The 20,403-nt window shown below is 45.6% G+C and overlaps 1 protein-coding gene across 2 annotated transcripts in view; it reads right to left on the bottom strand.

Moving 5' to 3' along the window:
- SGPL1 (sphingosine-1-phosphate lyase 1) overlaps positions 1 to 12,500 on the bottom strand; it is a 67,034-nt gene extending 54,534 nt beyond the window's left edge. The window contains exons 1-2 of one of the 2 annotated variants that reach the window (XM_070782332.1): positions 9,493 to 12,500; positions 6,802 to 6,918 (exon numbers count right to left, since the gene is read on the bottom strand). The gene's annotated coding sequence lies outside the window, so the exon portion shown is untranslated. The remainder of the gene's footprint in view (positions 1 to 6,801; positions 6,919 to 9,492) is intronic. The other variant, XM_070782333.1, reaches the window with a different exon arrangement.
- Between the last annotated feature and the right edge of the window lie 7,903 nt (positions 12,501 to 20,403).

Here is a 20,403-nt window from a genome sequence, read left to right as displayed (position 1 = left end):
GGCTTCCCTGATAGCTCAGTTGGTAAAGTATGTGCCTGCAATGCAGGAGACCCTAGTTGGATTCCTGGGTCAGGAAGATCTCCTGGAGAAGGGATGAGCTACCCACTCCAGTATTCTGGCCTGGAGAATTAAGTTATGACCAACCTAGACAGCATATTAAAAAGCAGAGACATTACTTTGTGAGCAAAGGTCCACCTAGTCAAGGCTATGGTTTTACCAGTAGTCATGTATGGATGTGAGTTGGACTATAAAGAAAGCTGAGCACAGAAGAATTCATGCTTTTGAACTGTGGTGTTGGAGAAGACTCTTGAGAGTGCCTTGGACTGCAAGGAGATCCAATCAGTCCATCCTAAAGGAGATCAGTCCTGGGTGTTCATTGGAAGGACTGATGTTGAAGCAGAAACTCCAATACTTTGGCCACCTGATGCGAAGAGCTGACTCATTTGAGAAGACCCTGATGCTGGGAAATATTGAGGACAGGGGGAGAAGGGGACGACAGAGGATGAGATGGTTGGATGGCATCACCGACTCAATGGACATGGGTTTGGGTAGACTCCAGCAGTTGGTGATGGACAGGGAGGCCTGGTGTACTGCAGTTCATGGGGTCACAAAGATTCAGACACGACTGAGCGACTAAACTGAACTGAACTGATACAGTCCATGGGGTCACAAAGAGTCGGACACGACTGAGCAACTTTAATTTTAACTTTGGGGATTCCAGGTTATGTCTTCCCTAGCCCTCAGGCCCCACCTTTCTGCTTTATTTCTTCTTCAGATCCCAGGATCTGCTTTCCCTAGCCTGCTTCTTAGCTGTCACCTCTCATCCTTTAATCTAGAATGTCTGTGCCAGCTGACTGATGAGCAAGGTCCATGTCTGATTCCTCCCTACACTAGTGTGGTACAGCTTCACTGGTCACACGCACAGCAGGCAGCCTGTTCATCCTTCCCAAGTGAATCAGTTCAACTATATTGTCTAATCTTTATTGTTATGGACTAAAAGATCTCCCCCGAAATTCATATGTTGAGCTCTAATGGCAGGACCTCTGGGAAACAGTTAGCTTTAGGTGAGGTAGTGAGGGTGGAGCCCCAAAATAGGATTCAAGTCTTTACAAGAACAAGACAACAAGACCAGACAGAGCACACACCCCCTGTCTGTCTCCCTTTCTCTCTCTCCCTATCTCTCTGCACAAAGTAGTCATGCAAGCACACGGTGAAATGGTCGGCATTTACAAGCCAGGAAGAGGATCTTGCCAAAAACTTAATTTGCCTGCCCCTTGACCTTGGACTTCCCAGACTGTAGAACTGTGATAAATCAATGTCTCTTGTTTAAGTCATTCAGTCTGCGGTACTCTGCTATAGCAGCCTAAGCTGACTGAGATAGAACTGTGCTAGGCACCTTTACATCCAAAGCTCTATTTATGTCCTAACGTGCCCAGACAAGCCGACACTCATCATCTCTCAACTTATAAATAAGGACATGCATGTGTGCTTAGCTGCTTCGGTTGTATCAGACTCTTTTCAACCCTATGGACTGTAGCCCGCCAGGTTTTTCTGTCCATGGAATTCTCCAGGCAAGAATACTAGAGTCAATTGCCATGCCCTCCTCCAGGAGATCATGACCAGAGATAAATGACCAGAGATAAAACAGGTGTAAGAATTAAGAAAGAAAACTTCAGCCTTTACAGGAGAATCACAATGTACCAAAACAGAACAACGTCCCCACTGACTATCAGATTCACATGTCCTAGCTATATTGGTGGGCCCTGGGGAGAAAGGAAGAGAGCAGAGAGCAAAGGGGACATAAATAAAGGAGAGAATTACGGTTCAGAGAGAGGAAGGATTTGCAAAATTAAGAGTGGTGGTTAAGGAAGGGACCACATGCCCTCTCCTCCCTCCCCCACCCCCTAGACACTCCCATGCTAGAGACTTCAGAAGTTCTACAAATGAGGGGCTCATCTGGCTGGTGGAGGGGCAGAGGTCGGGTGCTGGGGCTCCCATACTGGCAATGAGGTCTCCCAGCGAACAGCCCTGGCATCCCAAGGGAGCTGATTAGAAATGCAGGTTCCTGGAACCCGGCTCCAGACCTACAGAACTGCAATCTACATTTTATCAAGATCCCCAGACGTGATAATATGCACAGTAAAACTTCAGAAGCACTTCCCTGAACACCTTGCTTGCAGAGAAAGCTTGGTGTTTTTCAGTTAAGATTGTGTATTTGTTTGGGATGGTTTAAATACTCATCTCACATGCAGTAAAGTAATGCTCAAAATTCTCCAAGCCAGGCTTCAGCAATACATGAACCGTGAACTTCCTGATGTTCAAGCTGGTTTTAGAAAAGGCAGAGGAACCAGAGACCAAATTGCCAACATCCACTGGATCATGGAAAAAGCAAGAGAATTCCAGAAAAACATCCATTGCTGCTTTATTGACTATGCCAAAGCCTTTGACTGTGTGGATCACAATAAACTGTGGAAAATTCAGAAAGAGATGGGAATACCAGACCACCTGACCTGCCTCTTGAGAAATCTGTGTGCAGGTCAGGAAGCAACAGTTAGAACTGGACATGGAACAACAGACTGGTTCCAAATAGGAAAAGGAGTACGTCAAGGCTGTATATTGTTACCCTGCTTATTTAACTTATATGCAGAGTACATCCTGAGAAACGCTGGACTGGAAGAAACACAAACTGGAATCAAGATTGCCGGGAGAAATCTCAATAACCTCAGATATGCAGATGACACCACCCTTATGGCAGAAAGTGAAGAGGAACTAAAAAGCCTCTTGATGAAAGTGAAAGAGGAGAGTGAAAAAGTTGGCATAAAGCTCAACATTCAGAAAATGAAGATCATGGCATCCGGTCCCATCACGTCTTGGGAAATAGATGAGGAAACAGTGGAAACAGTGTCAGACTTTATTTTTGGGGGCTCCAAAATCACTGCAGATGGTGACTGCAGCCATGAAATTAAAAGACGCTTACTCCTTGGAAGGAAAGTTATGACCAACCTAGATAGCATATTCAAAAGCAGAGACATTACTTTGCCAACAAGGGTCCGTCTAGTCAAGGCTATGGTTTTTCCTGTGGTCATGTATGGATGTGAGAGTTGGACTGTGAAGAAGGCTGAGCGCTGAAGAATTGATGCTTTTGAACTGTGATGTTGGAGAAGACTCTTGAGAGTCCCTTGGACTGCAAGGAGATCCAACCAGTCCATTCTGAAGGAGATCAGCCCTGGGATTTCTTTGGAAGGACTGATGCTAAAGCTGAAACTCCAGTACTTTGGCCACCTCATGCGAAGAGTTGACTCATTGGAAAAGACTCTGATGCTGGGAGGGATTGGGGGCAGGAGGAGAAGGGGACGATAGAGGATGAGATGGCTGGATGGCATCACCGACTCGATGGACGTTGAGTCTGAGTGAACTCCGGGAGTTGGTGATGGACAGGGAGGCCTGGCGTGCTGCGATTCATGGGGTCGCAAAGAGTCAGACATGACTGAGCAACTGAACTGAACTGAACTGAAGGAGACTGATCCAAAAAAAAAAAAAAAGGATGGGGGTAAAGAGGAGAACTAATGCTCCCCAAGTTGGCCTTTGGTGCCATCATGGAGCCTTTCAGGATAACAGAAGACTGGGAGGGTTTAGAAAGGCCAGGAGTGGTGGGGGGAGAGGGAGGGGGAAGGGGGAGAGGCGGGGTGGCAGGGTGGCTGGGGGTGGGGGGCAACCAGGGAGGGACTGAAATAACTGCTGATGACAGAGGGCTGGGGATGGCAGGGAGGAGAGTGTGGAGGAAGATGGTCTGGGATTTCCACCACCCCACGTGGATTCTTTTAAAATAATTCATATCAGCAAATCTGTTTCTGCTTAAAATGGCAGCTGGCCATGGCCAAGTTGGTGACACCCCTCCCTTCGCATACAAGCACACACGCTCCACTCTGAAAAGCAGGAACATGCTATCATGCCTCCACTCCTGTTCCTGACACCCCTCCCCCAGCCCCAGCCATCCCAACCGGGGACTTTCTGTGGGAGCTCTGGTTAGGACAGAACTGCCAGCAAATCTCAAGGAGGTTGCAGCTTCTGAACTCTTGGGAAAGAACAGCCCACAGGAAAGCCCCCCACCGCAGGACATCCGCTCATGGAGCCTAAAACGCCTTGCCCAAGGAGGGGCTGTAGACCACTCAATGGCATCAGGCTGTGAAACGACCGTGACCGGACCTGCCACTGGGAAAAAGGGTGCTGAGAGCCAACCCGACGTGGGAGCACCTGGGCAGGAAGCATGTATCCAGAGGTTGCCAAATGGGATGAAGACTAAGGAGCAGTGGATCACTAAGCTACATGTCCCAGGCGCCAATTCAGCCAAAAGTCAGAGTGGCCAAGTCTGATCTTGAGAGACAAGCGATTTCCCAGGAAAGCCCACCTTTCCTGAGGAAGCCCCCTGTTGCTATCCAGGCTGCACATTCACTCCTAGCAAAGCATCAAAACCAGAGAGCGACTGCTTATCGAAAACCAAATAAATACCAACTTCCTTGGGCAAAAGGAAACCACCTGGGCCTGCAGTGACGGAACAGCTTTGAAGGCAGGCTAGCCTCTACCCAGAGATCACTGTGTGGCCTCAGGAAAGTGGGTTTAACTGAGCCTGGGCTTCCTCAGTTGAAAAACAAAGGTTGATAGCATCTATCCTGGGACTGTGGTGGCAGGTGAATATGTTTACCCAATGTAGGGCCAAACCCACAGAAGGCATTCAAGAGGTATTAGTCTAACCTCCCCCACATACATGATCGAGTTCAGATAACCTGCCAGTCTGGGCTCTGGCACTGGCTAAACCAAACCTTGCCCTCTCACCTCATTGCTCTTGGTCTGGCTCGGTCCCCATCAGGACCTGATCCTGACAGTTGATTAGTCTTTCCAACCAACTTTCCACTTGCCCCATTAAATGCACCCTAGACCATTTGCCTAGGCCTTTTCCAGGCTTTCCCAAGAGCTACAGTATTCCTGCGGGTTTTGTTGTCTGTTGTCTCTAAATCAGTAAGTCCCAAACCAAAGAGCCCCAACACCCTTTTTATGGGGGTTACAAAATATATGTCATGTACAGGGGTGTGTACCCACCTATATAGCAATATAGTGTCTTAACTTTAAAAGTGAAAGACATCATTTAAAAAATTGTCCATGAAGTTAGCAGATGCGTGAACTTACAATGAATAAGTACTCATTGAAGAGAAGGCAATATTTAATCGAATATCGTTGTCACTTTTTCCTTTATATTTGCCGTTTTGAAGTAAGGGCTAAATGAGGTTCTTTATATTAGCACATACAGCTTTTGAGAACAGGAAAGCTACAAATGCAGGACAGAGGTCTTGTCTTTGTGACTCTATTACCCTGTGAACAGCAATGCCATGGGTGATGTGATTTTCCAAAATGACAGATTAAGAGTTGATAAAGTTCCAAGCAAAATGAAGGATAACCTACATGCAACATTCCGCATGGTAGATGTGTACCAGGAAGAGTGTATAATAAAACCATGTTTTTAAAGAAATCCACTTTTTTTTTTTTTTGGATGAAAGTGAAATTGAGCTCTTGGCTCATGTGACTGTGAAGCACAGCTTTTCCCCTATATGATTTTCTGGCTGTGTGTTATGTTAAAAAAACAAAATGTGTAGGGGTCAGGACACCTCTTCATTGTGAGGGGCTACCTTTGCAATGTCCACATTTCAAGACATCTAACATTCATCACCGTCACTGAATGCCAGAGAAACTGCCCCAGTCATTGTGACAACCAGAAATTTTTAAAATTTTAGGATGCCTCCTAGGGAGCCAAATTGTCCCACTGAGGACTGATGACAGGAATGAATGCTAAGACAAGCCTCATCTTCATATCTACAGCTGAATGTCTGTCAAGTTAAAGGGACTCAAGGATCATCCAGCCCAACCTTGCCATCTAGCATTACACATCAGAACTGCCAAGGAACTTTTCCGAATCCCCAAGTTAGGACTTCCCTATATTCCCTGGTGAATGAGGGATAGGGTCCAAATATCTGTATTTTGAACACCCTTCCCTGGTGGCTCAGTAGATAAAGAATCTACCTCCAATGCAGGAGACTTGGGTATGATCCCTGGGTCAGGAAGACCCCCTGGAGAAGGAAAAGGCAACACACTCCAGTATTCTTGCCTGGAAAATCCCATGGGCAGAGGAGCCTGTTGGGCTACAGTCCATGGGGTTGCGAGAGTCAGACACAACTTAGCAACTAAACCAGCACCAGATAAAAGTTGCTAGATTCTATTCATTGTCATCAGTGTCTACGCCTTGGTCCCATAGCTAGTGGAAACCGAACCTAGAATTCCTGACCTTCCAGCTCCAGGAGCCCACGCCCACAAAATGTAATGAAACTTACAGGTTCTCACGATGCCTTTGAGACTCACACACGGTGTGGCTTTGGGTGCACCATTTGCCCTCTCTGGGTCTCAATGTCCTGACCTCAAATTTGTACAGACAGGGGACACTGCTCTCCAACTCTGTCAGCCTAGAATTCTCTCTGCCCTGCTTGGGTTACACTTTCCAGGTGCCACTCCACCTCTCTGTGCTCCAGTTCCCAGGAGGGACCCTTGATCACATAGTTTCTTGGAGGCGGATTGGAGGCAGAGGGTATCTGCCCTGGTCCTGTGCTGCAGGTGCATGGTGTGGCCCGGATACAGCAACCCTCCCCCTCTCCTCCCTCTCAGTATTGACACAGATGGGATGTGATGAAGAGTAATACAAGTCCTTTGCAAACAGAGGACTAGGCAGGTAATTAGTGACCCAAGGTTACTCCTTGCCTGGCTCTGTAGAACCTGTTTCCAGGGCTGACTCACTCAGAGGAGCCGGCTCGGGACAGCTGGGCAGTACCTGCATCCAGGGCTCAGGGTCAGAGTGGAAGGAGAAGGCATCCGTCTCTGCAAGCAGATGAAAAGCATTTTATGTCTTACAAGGTCAAAGAAATTTCCCCATGTTGCTATTAGTTTGCTTGTTTTTAAACTAAGGGCCGTTGTTCTCCATGTTCTGTGCCTGGGAGAATGGACGCAGGCAGAGGGATCAAGGATAGCATGAGCTGAGAGGGCAGAATGAGCAGGAGTTAACCAGGCAGAGTGATGCAAGAAGAGTGTGCTGGCTGAGGGAACTGTGCATTCCAAGGCCCAGTGGCCAGTGTAGGAGGGCCAGCGAGTGAAGCCAGAGTAAGGGGGAGGGGAGGGAGAGGCTGTACAGGTCAGTAGGGGCAGATGTGTAGGTCAGGGGTACAAATACACATGCCTTCAGGGTCCCAAGCATGTAAATGGGAGAGTGACTACTTTGGGGAGCAGACCTCAGGCTCATTCATTCATCCATTCAACTACTTATATGTTATGTTGCAATATCCCGAGTCGGGGATGAATCACTGAACAAAACAAAGATCTGTGCCAACATGCAGCTTGCATTCTTGTGGAAGGAGACAAACAGAATAACTGACTCTATGGTGAGTTAGAAGGTGCCAAGGGCTATGGAAAAAATAAGTAAAGCCAAGTATGGGAAACAGAAAGTGTAGGGGACGAGCAGGTGGTCATGGACGCTGCCGTTTTAAGTAGAATATAAGGTGAATGCAACTTGCGAAGACTCTTTTGCCTTAGTTAGCAATAGGAAACAGCAAGCCAGCATAATTTCTCAAGAGAAAGCACAAAAATATTGTAGGACCACATTGTGTTCCTGTTGTCATTTGCAAAATCTGTCTTGTGACCATGATGTCACTTGCTGAATCACCCGTCTTTGTTAATTCCATCTTTCTCTCCCAAGATACAGAAGAGAAATTTGTAGTTGCAGAGTGATCATCAAGTGATCACTTGGCTGGAAGAAGAATCGAATGGCAGACTAGGCACCAGGCTTTTGCATTTATCTCAGCAAAGAGTAAAGACAGTTGGTTCTAGAATTTGAACAAGGGCACGAGCTTAGGACTCTTGTGAAGTGAGATAAACAGACTAAAAAGAGCTCCCTAGAACTACAGTCCACGCTGTGCCCTGACCAGCATCCTGCCATGTGTGACCTCAGGCCAACAGCCCCAGGGGACAAGTCATGTTCATAGCTCAAGACAAACTAACCCATGTCTAGAAGGCTATACCTTTAACCTGTCAGACCAGGATGGGTACCTCCCCCTTAACCACAGGATTCTTTCTGATCTGATCACTTCCCACAAAACAGAGTGGGTTTCAGCAGTAACCAATAGAGTAGCTACATTCATGCTGCAGCTATTTCTATCTACCCTCGTGTGGTATGCTGAATTGTGCCCCCCAATAATTCATATGTTGAAGTCCTCACTGTCAGCACCACAGAATGGAACATTCTTTGGAAAAGGGGTCACTGCACATGTAGTTAGTTAAGATGAGGTCAAACTAGAGGAGGATGAGACCTTCATCCAATGTAACTGGTGGACTTATAAAAAGGGGAAGTGTGGACACAGACATGCAAACAGAGAGAACACCACACAGAGACAAAGGTAGAGATGGGGACAATGCTTTTACAAGTTAAAGAACACGAAGGACGACCAGAAAACTGCCCCCCTAGGGCAGAGGCTTGGGGCCCATTCTTTGTTACTACTGCCCCCGGAAGGAACCAGTCCTGCCAACACCTGGACCTCAGGTTTCTAGTCTTCAGAACAGTGAGACAACAAATGTCTGCCGTTCAAGCTACCCTGTTTATAGTCCTTTGTTACAGCAGTCCTAGCAAACTCATACACCTAGATTCCCATGCTTCAGTAGGTTGGAAAAGGACGCCTGGGAAGGGCAGGATGACACAGCCATTCCTACTTGCCTTACGTCCCCTCTGAGCATCCCAGTGTCAGAGCAGTGACTAGGGTTCCGAAGTCTCCAGAAACCCTGGGGTCCACTGCTGACTCGCCTCCTGGTGGGCAAAGCAGCCTGAAGCTAGTCCTTGTGGATCTGCTTGAGGGGACTGCGACACTCAGTTTTGAGGTTCAAACCATCATCTGCCACTTAGGGACAGATGTTGCAAGGGTCACTGCAAAGGAAACCACTCACTCAGACATATCTCAAATACCTACTCTGACTATCCGCTTCTCACGTAAGTCAAGCATTCCAAATGTATAAACCATTCCACTGACTGCCCAAACAGTTAATGAAACAATCCCTCGTTATTGCATCATCTTAGACCCAATTAAAAACTCGTTTCGTTCAAATATTCTTATAAGTCCCTATCATATACAAATCATTTCAGTCCTTTAAAGCAAGTTGTTTATAGCTATAGGCCTGCTTCTGACACTCGCTACATCCCTCCGGGGAAGTCTTACAAAGTCTCTAGTTGAGAGCAAAAAGTCCAGAGGGGATTGCCCAGTGCCATCTCTGGACACAACCTCACAACCACAACAAGTCAAAACCAAGGCTAAGTGTTAGAGAATCCATTACAGAAAATGCATGAGCAAGGGTCAGCAGAGATTGCCTGGGCCACCCCCACCCCCTTCCCCAGACTATTTGGAAAGTGCTTACCTGCTATGTCTCCCATAAGTGGTAATCCATAGGGGGCTTCCCTGGTGGGTGAGTGGTTAACACTTTGGCTTCCAATGCAGTTTTGATCCCTGGTTGGGGAACTACAATCCCACATGCCACGTGGCCAAAAAACCAAGGAACATAAAACAGAAGCAATTTTATAACAAATTCAATAAAGACTTTAAAAGCAGTCCACATCAAAACAATTCATGAAAAAGATGGTCATCCACAGCAATAAACACCTATCAGTAGATGCACTGATCTGTCTGTGAATCAAATTATATACCTGGAGAGGATGACCTCTGAGGGAAGGTACCATACAAGGCCCAGTTAACTGAATGTTCTTCTTGAACTTGGCCCACAAGGCCCCTGGGGATCAGCCCCTGCCCTCTCTCTACCTTCAGCTCCCACATCTCTACCTCACTCTCAGACTTTCTATCCCTGGCATAGTTAGAGTAATCATGTAATTAATCATCCAATCTGAGACACTTCTGAGGCTGAGGACATATTAGTAAGTTTTCTGGGAGAGCAGAAAAAACTTGGACTGTCTTGTGCCATCTGGGATTTCTGGTTTCCCTAGCCATGTTCCTATAACATGCCATGGGCTCCTATATCTCCAGACTTTGGCATATACTCTCACTTCTTGGAACATCTGCTTCTCCCATGTCCACTGAGACCACCTTCTATAGCCCACTCCTCTGTGGAGCCTTTCCCAAAACTCACAGATGAACTCAGAGTCTCCACTGTCCTTATTACATTCGATCTTCATTTTTATTGATGCCCCACAAGACCAGTAACCTCTTGAAGGTACTTATTATTTCTTTCCATCTTTGTGTTCTCTAGTGTATTCCATGTTGCAGGTGCTCAACAAATATGTGTCTAATCAGTGATTTTGTGACTAGCCTGGAGAAGAAGAGGTGGGTATGAGAACTAAGGTCAAATGTGTACAGGGTTGTCATCACACAGAGGACCTAGACTTGATTTATTCTTAAGAATAAATCAAGAATATTGACTGGAAGCTTCAAGAAGATATATTTAAGTGCAATATTGAGAAGAACCTTCTAGCCAACAGGATCACACAGAAAATGAACAGGCAACTTTGGGCAGCAGAGAGCTTCCTGTCACTAGAGCTGTTTTGTTGACAAATATTAGCATACAGTGGGTAGGAATTCTGAGGTGAGGATTCAGATATGGAACGGGTGACTGGCCATAATAACTACCTTAGACTCTGATTCATCTATTCATGAATTCAGTGAATATTTACTGGGCATGAGGCATTGTACCAGGCATTTGATGAATTAGTATAACACAAACAGACCCACATAACTAACCATCATGCAGAGCAAGGCAATATGCTTGATGATGAACAAGATAGAGGTATCCTCTAACCTTTTGGAACTGACAGGCTTAGAGTAAAGAGATGTGAAATTATAAGAATTATTGGGTATTCAAAGAGAGTTTGAGGGGAAAACTTGGGGTGGAAGCAGAGAATGACATTTAAGTTGAAAAGAGATAGGAAACTTGTTGGATTCCATGAACTTAGATCTTTCTGGAGAGCTCAGACTTATTCTCTCTTCTCTGATGTCTGCTCTTCTAAGTCAAATTTACTGAATGCTGACTTAGACCAGTCTGTAGCTGCCAGCTCCAGAGCCGTGAGTCCTGCTCAGATGACAGGTTACCAGGCAACTGACCATCATAGGGGAGACAGGTGGGGTGGCTGAGCCATGTGGGGTCATTAGTCATGCCTCTTTCTTTCCTCCTTTCTTCTCTAAAATATCATCAAACAGCTAGTCACATGGACTTTGGGACAATAGAAGCACAGGTAATGCCATGGTAGGTAAACCCAAGAGCCTGGTAGAGACTCAATTTTCAGAGCAGTTAAGTTTCATCAAAGCACCCAGCGTTACTGGCCACAATCCAGAATCCCATGTATGAAGCAGAAAAGACACAACAGGTGAGATAAAAGGCACGTCATCACAGGATTTTCTCCTGTACACTGATGGGAAATAGCACCGGGATAATACAGCAGCCATTCATGAAATGTTTGCTTGATTTTGCAAATAGTAAGAAAAAAAATACCATGCATTAAGCCTTCATGATGGGCAAGGCACTGTGCTGGGTGATTATATGCATTATCTCATTTATGCATCAAACAGCCCTATAAGGTTGGCAGAATTATTATCTTTATTTTACAGATGAGGAAATTGAGGCCTAAAGGTGTCAAAACTTATCTAAGACCACACAGCTAGAGAATGGCAGGTCTGAGTATCTCCAGAGCCTCTGTTCTGAGGACTTTTCCTGGGGATGAATGGAAGCACAACAAAGCGGAGGGGGTTTCTGAATTCCAAAAGCAGGTGAGTAAGCCCTCAGCAGAATACCAATTTAGGAGGAGAGGAATCTAAATTCACAGCATAGACAGAGTCAACAGAAGATCAATGAACTAGGGAAAAAGTTTTTTAATTACTCATATTAAAAAGAAATAATCTAACATATATCCATGTAAGGACTAAAAAACCAACAGAAAACTGGACAAAGGACGTGAATTGAGATCCCAGGAAATGTATACAAATAGTACTTAAGCATATGAAAAGATGCTCAACTCCATTGATTAAAGAACTGCAAATTAAAACTAAACTTTTTGGCTCAGATGATAAGGAATCTGCCTGCAATGTAGAAGACCCAGGTTCGATCCCTGGGTCGTGAAGATCCCCTGGAGAAGGGAATGGCTACTCACTCCAGGATTCTTGCCTGGGAAATTCCATGGACAGAGGAGTCAGGCAGGCCCCAGGGCATTGGGTCACAAAGAGTCGGACACAACAGAGCAACTAACACTTTCACTTTGCAAGGTAATGTCATCTCCTGTAAACCTGAAAATTTTGTGGAATGCAGCTATTGTGACCTTAAATGTACAATATATTTGAAAAGAAGGAAATTGAAAGCAAATGACTTAAGCATCCTTGTTAAGAGATTACAAAAACACAAACTAAACTCAAAGAAAATCGAAGAAAGAAAATAAGAGAACCCCAAAACCTAACATTTTTAGTGGGGGTTGGGGAGACTTCTAAACATAATAACCCTGGCAGGACTGATCAAGGAATGAGAGAGAGAGAATGAGCAAATTCAGTGCAATATCCGAAATGAAAAAGATATCACTGTATCACTGTAGTTCCTAGAGACGATACAAGGACATGTGAAAGTTAAAAAAGTAAAAGTGTTAGTCACTTCTGACTTTTTGCGACCCCATAGACTTGTAGCCCACCAGGCTTCTCTGTTCATGGAATTCTCCAGGCAAGAATACTCTAGTGGTAGCCATTCCCTTCTACAGGGGACCCTCCTGATCCAGGGATCAAACCTGGGTTTCCTGCATTGCAGGCAGATTCTTTACTGTCTGAGCCACCAGGGAAGCACTGAGAAGTTCCTAGAGGCAATACAAAGATAGACCCAGTGCTATAAACTTGAAAAGGTAGATCCTTTGGAAAAATTCCTTGAGAAATGCAATAGATGCCAACAGCAAAATTAAAAAGGTATTAGAATTAGAATTATTTGATGTATAAATATGAAGATTTTATAGCAGATGGGATTTTTTAAATGTTTCAATGAGCAATAAGGAATACACTTGAAATAAGCGGGGGAAAAAATAGAAAGCCCTAGCAAAGAAATAGGAGACATAGAGAACCAAAAGAAAATTGTAGAACTGAAAAATACAACAATTGAACTAAAATCTCAGTGGATGGGCTCAAAATCATAATAGAAGTGAAAGAAGAAAGAATCAGTGAACTGGAAGATAGTGAAGTCCCTCAGTCAGTCATGTTCGACTCTTTGCGACCCCATGGACTGTAGCCTATCAGGCTCCTCCGTCCATGGGATTTTCCAGGCAAGAGTGCTGGAGTGGATTGCCATTTCCTTCTCCAGGGGACCTTCCCGACCCAGGAATCGAACTCGGGTCTCCCTCATTGCAGGCAGACGCTTTACCGTCTGAGCCACCAGGGAAGCCCCTGGAACTGGAAGATAGAACAATAGAAATTACCCAGTCTGGGAAACAAAAACTAGACCTCCAAAAAAGTGAAAGTGAACAGAGCTGTAGGGACCCGTGGGACTATAACAAAAGCTCTAATATTTGTTCTATCAAAGTCCCAGAACAAGAGAAAGAAAGAGTGCAGAGCTTAAAAAGAACTCAAAGAAATAATGGCTGAAAACATTCCAAATTGGGCAAGAGACAAACCTAGAGATTCAGGAAGCTGAACAAATCAAACAGAATAAAGCCAAAGAAATCCACATGCAGACACATTATTATTAATCTTCTGAAAACTCAAGACAAAAAAAAAAAAGCCAGCCAGAGGAAAACCAACACCTCATCTATGAAAGAAAAGAAATAGAATGACAACAGATTTCTCCTCACAAATCATGAAGATCAGGATGTAGTGGTACAGTATTTTTCAGATGATATAAAAAAGAAATGAAAACCCAGAATCCTATATCTAAGCAAAAATATCCTATAGGAATGAAGGGGGAAATCAAGACATTCTCCAGATGAGGAAAACTAACACGATTTGTCACCAGCAGTCATGCCCTAAAAGAATAAAGAAAGTTCTCAAAACAGAAAGGAAACAATAAGAGAAGAAACCTTGGAACATCAGGAAGGAAGGAAGAAAACAGTAAGTTAAAAATATGTGTAAATAGGCTTCCTTTCTCGTGAGTTTTCTAAATAAATGTTTGACAGTTGAAGCAAAAATTATATATATATATTACTGCTTGATATGATTCTAAATGTATATAGAGGAAATTATTTAAGACAGTGGTATTATAAAAGAGGAGAGTAAATTACATAAAAGGAAGTAAGATGTCTATACTTAAAACCTTCACTTGAACTGGTAACACAATGATACCAGCAGACTGTGGTAAGTTTTGTATGTATAATACAATACCTAGAGCAACCACTGAAAAGTTATACAAAGAGATACACTGAAAAACACCACAGGTAAATCAAAATGGAATTCTTTGCAGGCCGATTCTTTACCATCTGAGCCACTTAGGAAGCCCCAGCTGAAACCTCCATAAAAACCCGAAAGGATGAAGAGCTTCTGGGGGTTTGAAGAGCTTCTGGGTTGAGATGTCCACATGTTGGGAGTGGCATCCCCAGTTCCACACGGATAGATGCTCCTGCACACAGAACCTTGTCCTATGTACCTCTTCATATGGCTATTCACCTGTATCCTTTATGATACCCTTTACTATGACTTCCCTGGTGGCTCGGATGGTAAAGCGTCTGCCTACAATGCGGGAGACCGGGGTTCAATCCCATTTCCTTCTCCAGGGAAGATCTCCTGGAGAAGGAAATGGCAACCCACTCCAGTATTCTTGCCTGGAAAATCCCACAGACGGAGGAGCCTGGTGGTCCAAGGGGTCGCAAAGAGTGGGACACGACTGAGTGACTTCACTTTCACTTACTATACACTGGTAAACATAGGTAAATATTTACCTGAGCTTTGTCAGCCATTCTAGCAACCTTTCAAACCCAGGGAGGGGATCATGGGAACCCCAATTTAACTCTGGCCAGGCAGAAATACAGATAACAACCTGGACCTGTGCCTGATGTTGTTACGAGCAAGGACTCATGTGTCTGAGGTCACAGAAAGCCAAATTCTGACAGTGGGTGTTTGCAGCAAAGTAAGGGTTTATGGCCACACACCCAGCAAGGAAATGAGAGACAAGTCTCGAGTCCTCTCCATTTGGTGTCTGAGTGAGGGGTGTTTTGAAGGGAAGAACAAAGAGGCTGGGATTAATCTGTCATCACCGATGACACAGAAGGTGTCATCGGTGATGATGCATCTGTGACTACAGTTTTGGGACTCAGGAGGTCTCCAGTTTAGGATTCTTTGGCCAGGTTGTCCATGGCTCGAGGCCTGTTAGCTCACTTTGCCCTGGAGAAACAGCATGACTTAGACCTTAATGATAATATCTATGGTAGCAACCTTAGGACACCAGTGTTACCAACAACAGCAATTTTAGTCATCTGACTTTGGCTGGTGAGTGTCCAGTTAGCACAGGACTGAGGTCAGAGGGGACAAGAAAGGGAATTCAGTTTTGGATAGAGAGATTAATCATCAACTTGGTAAGGGAACTGGGTTTTAGTGGGACTCAGTTTCCGGGTCTGAAGAGGGGGCAGCCTTGAAGCACTGAGCTCTTAACCTGTGGGGTCCAATGGTATCCCCAGGCAGATAGAGTCAGAATTAAGTTAAACCTGTACGACACCCAGTTGGTGCCTGCTGAAATGGAGAAATGTATGGTGTGGAAAAACCCCTATACATCCAGTTTCAGAAATACTGAGAGTGGAGGAGAAAAATAGAGTTTTCCTTGATGGAGTTTTATTAAGAGTGTCCCTGGTGGCTCAGATGGTAAAGAATCCACCTGCAATGCAGGAGACCTGGGTTCGATCCCTGGATTGGGAAGATACGCTGGAGGAGGGCATGGCAACCCACCCAGTATTCTTTCCTGGAGAAACCCCATGGACAGAGAAGTCTGGCAGGCCACAGTCCATAGGGTTGCAAAGAGTCAGACACGACTGAGCAACTAAATACACAGTATTGGTGGAATGGTAGACTCAGGGCATTCGAAAGGAAGAATCCAGATATAGACCCACACATATTTGGACAACTGAATTTTGACAAAGATGATACCATAGAGAAGCAAGTCAAGGATAGTGTTTTTTAAACCAGTGCTGATCAGGGACTTCCCCTGGAGGTCCAGTGGTTAGGGCACCATGCTTCTTTGCTGGCCAGGAAACTAAGATCCTGCAAGCTGCAGTGTGGCCAAATAATAGCGGGGGGAAATGGTGCTGGTCAAAGAGATATTTGTAGGGGAAACAATATGGCTCTTGACCTCTAACTTACACCATACACAAAAACCAATTCCAGATTGAACATAGATCTAAATGTGAACAGTACAATAGGAAACTTTCCAAAAATAATATGAAAAAAAAAAATTCCTTCATAACTTTGGAGAGGCAAATATTTCTTAAACAGGATGAAAACACCTTTCATCACTAAGGACAAAATTAGCCAATCTGGCTAAATTAAATATAGGAACGTCTTTCCATCAAAAGACTGTATTTGGAGACAGAAGAGTAAGCCATGAGGGGAGAATATACTTTTCTTATATGTAAGAAAGGATTTCTCTGACCATCAACTTCCTCATCTGTAGAGTTAGATAGTATGCTTACAAGGATTAGCTCAATGCCTGTCACATAAGAGGTATTCCATTAAATTTTATATTGCTTCTCTTATAACTGAGGCATCTCAGCAGGATGATTGTACTTCAAACCATTTCCAGGCAGACAAGAATCTCCCTCCTCTTTTTGACGCTCAATAAAGAGGTGGCTCAGTAGTAAAGAATCCACCTGCCAATGCAGGAGACACAGGCTCGATCCCTGGATCAGGAAGATCCCCTGGAGAAGGAAATGGCAACCCACGCCAGTATTCTTGCCTGGGAAATCCCATGGACAGATGATCCTGGTGAGCTACAATCCATAGGGTCGCAAAGAGTCAGGGCATGACTGACTGACTAACGCAGTCAAAAGGATTTACCCTGAATTCCCTCATAAATCTTACAAAACAGTGTTGAGGGCATCTATAAGGTACCCCCTTCAGTCCCAAAGCTGCAATCTGCTCGGAGACCCAGTGTCCAGTTTTAAGAACACAGCGGTAGGGCTAAGAAGTGCAACGGGAGGATGAGTGGGTTTTATTCTTGACTGAGTCAGGCCACATTGTGGGAAATCCCCCAGGTGAGCTGAAAGCAGTGTGGAGGGGCTGGCAGGAGGGAAGAAGCCCTCTCTTCTTTCAAATACAGTCTCATTTATCATTGTAGCCACCCGGATTCCCAGAAGCATGCAAGAGGGGGCTTTCAGAATGGTTCCAAAGGGATCACCTCATTCCTGCAGGGACAAGCCCAGGAGAAGCCAGAGCCTAAAAGCACCAGAGGCAAGGTCAAGTTCAGAAGCCACCCCAAAATGGGTCAATGCAGTGGCTTGAGTCACCACCCCGCAGAGGGGACGGGCAGAACTTTTGAAGGACTTGTGTTTGCCTCTAGCTATCCTCCTTCCTGCTCTTCTCCCCAGCAGAGGACACAGAGTCTAGAAGCCTCAGGCCACTGATAAGAAGCCAGGGAGGCTGAGAAGCAAGATCCTCCAATAGGCCCACACCCATCTGTTTTGAGGGCCAGCAGCCTCACTCCTTGGACAGGACCAAGCGCCGTCTGCAGACTCTTCCGTTTACAGAGCCTGTTTACACCCCTGGCAGCCTCTGATCTCACCTCAGTCCTGTGGACAAAGGATTATCCTGAGCCCCTTTTTCAGCTGAGTCTCAAAGAAGCAAAGTAAACTGCCCGCAGTGGTTCTCAGGCTCAGGACCCATCCCATCCCCCTCCATCAAGAGACCAGTGACAGATTAACCACAATTGAAAAAAAAAAAAGATACCAATAACAGTACTGATTAGTATTATTACCATTTGTGAGCATCTCTTGTGCACCAGGCATCTGACAGGTGCTTCGCTTCTATCGGCTCATTTGTCCTTCAGAACGACCTGAGAATTAGGTGAGGACACCCCATTTTACAGGCTCCAAGAGGGTAATAATGTAGGAGACATATCTGGTGCCAGGGACTATTCTAAAAACTTCCATGTGCATTACATTCAGTTCAGTTCTGTCGCTCAGTTGTGTCCCAATCTGAGACCCCATGGACTGCAGCACACCAGGCTTCCCTGTCCATCACCAACTCCCGGAGCTTACTCAAACTCCATATCCATTGAGTGGGTGATACCATTCAACCATCTCATTCTCTGTCGTCTCCTTCTCCTCCCGCCTTCAATCTTTCCCAGCATCAGGGTCTTTTCAAATGGGTTGGTTCTTTGCATCAGGTGACCAAAGTATTGGAGTTTCATCTTCAGCATCAGTCTTTCCAATGAATATTCAGGACTGATTTCCTTTAGGATGGACTGGTTGGATCTCCTTGCTGTCCAAGCGACTCTCAAGAGTCTTTTCCAACACCACAGTTCAAAAGCATCAATTCTTCGGTGCTCAGCTTTCTTTATAGTCCAACTCTCACATCCATACATGACCACTGGAAAAATCATAGCTTGGACTAGATGGACCTTTGTTGGCAAGTAATGTCTCTACTTTTTAATATGCGGTCTAGGTTGGTCATAGCTTTTCTTCCAAGGAGCAAGTGTCTTTTAATTTCATGGCTGCAGTCACCATCTGCAGTGATTTTGGAGCCCAAAGAAATAAAGTCTGTCCTGTTTCCACTGTTTCCCCATCTATTTGCCATGAAGTGATGGGACCGGATGCCATGATCTTCGTTTTGTGAATGTTGAGTTTTAAGCCAACTTTTTCACTCTCCACTTTCACGTTCATCAAGAGGCTCTTTAGTTTTTCTTTGCTTTCTGCCATAAGGGTGGTGTCATCTGCATATCTGAGGCTATTGGTATTTCTTCTGGCAATCTGGATTCCAGCTTGTGCTTCATCCAGTCCAGCATTTCTCATGATGTACTCGGCATATAAGTTAAATAAGCAGGGTGACAATATACAGCCTTGACGTACTCCTTTCCCAATTTGGGACCACTCTGTTGTTTCATGTCCAGTTCTAACTGTTGCTTCTTGACCTTCACACAGATTTCTCACGAGGCAGGTCAGGTGGTCGGGTATTTCCATCTCTTTAAGAATTTTCCAGTTTGTTGGGATCCACACAGTCAAAGGCTTTCCATTAGGCAATCTCAAAAACCCCATGAGAATGAGCGCGAGGATCATCTCCCATTTCAGAGACATGAGAACTGAGGCTCAGGGACATCAGGCAAATTGTCTGAGGCTGCACAGCTAGGAAGTAGAGCTGGAATTGGAACCAAGTATTCTTGCCACTGTCCCACACCTCTGGCAGCACAGATGACACCCCTAGGGCAGCACACCTAGGGCAGGTCAGAATCCCATTGAGACCCCTGCCACCGACAGCCCAGGGCCCTTCCACCCAGCTCTCCTGCCTGAGTAGGGCCGCAGGAAGGCTTTGGATTCTGTTGGCGGCCACCTCCTCTCCATCCAAGAGACAGCTCTCTGAGAATCAACCCCCAGAAATAGGGCACATGGGGACAGACTCCTCCACAGTGGCAGACAGCCCGGTCATGCCGACAGAGCTGGCACCTAGCCCAACCAAACCTTTTTGCCAGTTTTTCTCTCTCTGCCTGCTGCACGCTGGCTGAAACCAGCCCCTGATTCTCATTTTCTCCCTTGAGCCCCATTGAAAGTGCTGAATGGGAGAGAGAGGAGTAGCCTGGAGGGCAGGCAAGCAGGGGGTGCTCGGTGAGACCTTCTGCCCCTCCAGGAAGGGTAAGAGGAGCTGGCTAGGGGTGAGGAGAGGGGTGCTGGGGAGTGGTTCTGGAATTGTAGGGCAGGGGTAACCTAGCAACCACTGGCTGATGCAGTCACAAAGCGATAGGCTTACCCACAGAACTGACATCCTTCGGCTCTTTCCTGCTCAGGCAGCAAGGGCTACTCACCCACATACTATAGTGGCCACTTTCCTTGGTGAGTGCAGAGGTGAGCTGGGGGGAGGGCACAGAGCGGGAAAAGGAAGTTCTGTTTCTGAATTGGTATCAGCCTTCAGGGCCCTTGTCCCTGGCCAACTGGGAACCCAAGGGGAGAGGGAAGGAAGGTCAAGGGCAGATGCAGTGGGGCCCAGCCTGGCCCGCTCTGGCAAAGGCAGGCCGGGCCAGCTAGAGGCCCTGTTGACCTCTTCCCAGCAGCTGTGTGATATGACCCACAGTGGCTTATAAAATCAATGAAATAGTTTGATAAGGACAAAATGAAGACAAAAAGTAGGATGAAACTATCAGTACGTGTCATATACAACAAGGACAAGAACTGCTTCA

The sequence above is a fragment of the Bos indicus genome, chromosome 28 (genome assembly GCF_029378745.1).
Source record: "Bos indicus isolate NIAB-ARS_2022 breed Sahiwal x Tharparkar chromosome 28, NIAB-ARS_B.indTharparkar_mat_pri_1.0, whole genome shotgun sequence".
Classification (NCBI taxonomy): domain Eukaryota; kingdom Metazoa; phylum Chordata; class Mammalia; order Artiodactyla; family Bovidae; genus Bos; species Bos indicus.
Note: the sequence above shows the minus strand (reverse complement) of the source record. Positions and strands in the feature narration are given on the sequence as shown.